Raw genomic sequence first — 2,530 nt, 5'->3', positions numbered from 1 at the left:
GTCTGGTGTCAGAAGAGGGAGGCACAGCCAGCCAGCCATTTCCCTTGGGGGGGGGGGAGGGGACTATTGGCCTCCGGGTGTTTTGTTGTTGTTGTTTAATGTTTATTTTTTGAGAGAGAGAGCCAGAGTGCAAACAGGAGAGGGGCAGAAAGAGAGGGAGACACAGAATCCGAAGCAGGCTCCAGGCTGTGAGTCATCAGCACAGAGCCCAACGCGGGGCTCAGACCCACGAACCATGAGATCGTGACCTGAGCCCAAGTCAGACACTCAACCAACTGAGCCACCCAGGCGCCCCAGATCCTGGGTGTTTCTTGCTGTCAAGCCTGAAGAAGGCATCGGGCCATCCCCGCTCCCAGATTTCTGAAAAACCCCTGAGTGGTGCATCTGTGAAATACCAGGGCGTAGGAGGTCAGACCACCCAGAAATGCCACTCCTGACCCACCCTACCACCCTGTTCAGTTGTTGGAGACCTCATACCTCCCTCCAGCCCTGGCTGCCTCTGAGGGGATTGCTGTCCACCCCACCCCCTACGAGACTTGTTGGGTTGCCTCGAAGGCTTGGGCCCACCCGCATGACTTCTGCAGGCCTGCCTGGTGCTCAGCACACATCCTCTTCACTGATCCTGGAGGCTGCTGAAAGGGGCTCTTTTCCATCCTCGACTCTGGTGAGTGCCACCGTGAGAATCGGGAGACCCTCATTTTGTAAGGAAATCTAATGTATTCACAGCAATTCTTGCCTCCAGGAAGTTCTCATACACACCCGGCCCACCGTGCCTGGATCTCCAAATTTTGTTCAAATTTCGTTCAACTGCCCACGATGGGGCAGGGGGGAGTCCATAGTGACTCATTTTCCCCATCTGCTGAGATGGCCTTTGACAAATGAAGCCCAGCCAGATGCTCCTGTGGGACCGAGAGACTGTCCACCTCAAAAGCGAGACCTTGGCTTCCAGGCCAGGAGCACCTCCCATGTGGATCTTCAGACTCTCATCCACCAGTGTGTCTCTGCCTGCCGCCATCCCCGTGAGGACTCAGGACGTCCCCAAGCCCTTCCTCCTGCTCTCCACATGCCATGTCCTCATGCCCCTGCTGACAGCTTACCCTGAGCTCATAGTGTGAGATCCCCCTATGGCAAACTCACCACAACCGACCCGTCACAGGAGACCTTAGGGACAGAGTGAGGCTCCCGTTCTCCATTGGGAAATAGCTCTAAGTTCTTCACGAATGGGATACCTCTTTATTTATTTATTTTTATTTATTTATTTATTTTTCAGAGAGAGACAGTGAGCAAATGGGGGAGAGGGACAGAGAGAGAGAGGGAGAGAGCAAATCTCAAGCAGATTCAATGCTCAGTGCAGAGCTCGATGCGGGGTTCGATCCCACGACCCTGAGATCATGACCTGAGTGGAAATCAAGAGCCGACCGACCGAGCCACCCAGGCCCCCCACGAATGGGATACCTCTTAAGGCAAGGCTGAAAATTACTTCCCAGCCCTTAACGTCACGAAGCTTTTAGACTTCCTTGGTTTAATGAATTTATATGGAAATCTGGCCCTCCAAATCTGTGCCTCCTCCTAAAAATAGTAATTCCGATCTCAGTGTGTTTTTCACAACATCGCCCCTTTGACACTAGCGGTATTCTAAGCTTCACGAATTCCTTTGGGAACATGACATTCGACGGTGAGGTGGTATGTGTGTGCCCACCACCATGCCTGACACAAAATAAGCTCTCGGAAAATATTTTTTGGTTGAAAAAAGATGAAATAAGATATGGCGTTTGTTCTCTTGGCTCTGCAGCTACCGTGGTGCAATTCTAACCACCTGGAGTGAGCACAGAGTCCACAGGGCAAGACTGCCCCCACGTCCGTCACCAGCCACAGGCTCAGGGACCCCCAGGCCACGTGCAATTCTGACCCACCGGCCACAAATCTGGAGGGGGGGTTCATGTCCCCCATCAGGTTTAGGAATTTGCTAGGATAACTCACAGAGCTCAGGTAAGTGCTATACTCCTGCTTATAGTGTTATTATAAGGGATACGGATCAGGACCAGTCAGATGAGGAGCCACGTCGGGCAAGGTGTGGGAGGGACTTGAATACTCGGCTTCCGCGCCCCCTCCCCTTGGAATCTGGGCAGGTCACCTTCTGGCATAACAGGAAGCTTCGCCCAGCCTTGCGTCTGGCGTGAACCAGATTCCTGTCTCATCTGGTTCAGAGATGGCCATTTTTTCACTGTGTCCACACATGGCCAAAGGGGCGAGGGAGCTCTGTGGGGTCTCTTTTATAAGGACACCATCACGTTCACGGAGGCTGCACCCTCAAGACCCTGTCACCTCCCAAAGGCCCCACGTCCTAAAACCATCACATTGAGAATTAGGATCTCAGCATAGGAACTGGGGGGGCCACGAACATTCGGACCATAGCAAGCTGGTATCATTGGCCCAAGGCCCCAGTCTGCTAATCACATGGGTGTTCTCTCTGGCTCGGCCAGCCCCCATCCTGAGCCATTTCATTAACATAAACTCAGGTGTCATCCAA

The 2,530-nt window shown here is 53.1% G+C and overlaps 1 long non-coding RNA gene across 1 annotated transcript; it reads left to right on the top strand.

Moving 5' to 3' along the window:
- The first annotated feature begins 319 nt into the window (after nucleotides 1-319).
- On the top strand, nucleotides 320-1,984 carry LOC122472086. The gene is made up of 3 exons (XR_006294343.1): nucleotides 320-664; nucleotides 743-993; nucleotides 1,793-1,984. It is a non-coding gene; the product is annotated as an uncharacterized LOC122472086 (long non-coding RNA).
- The last annotated feature ends 546 nt before the right edge of the window (nucleotides 1,985-2,530 follow it).

This window comes from Prionailurus bengalensis, chromosome E3 (genome assembly GCF_016509475.1).
Source record: "Prionailurus bengalensis isolate Pbe53 chromosome E3, Fcat_Pben_1.1_paternal_pri, whole genome shotgun sequence".
Taxonomy (NCBI): domain Eukaryota; kingdom Metazoa; phylum Chordata; class Mammalia; order Carnivora; family Felidae; genus Prionailurus; species Prionailurus bengalensis.
Note: the sequence above shows the minus strand (reverse complement) of the source record. Positions and strands in the feature narration are given on the sequence as shown.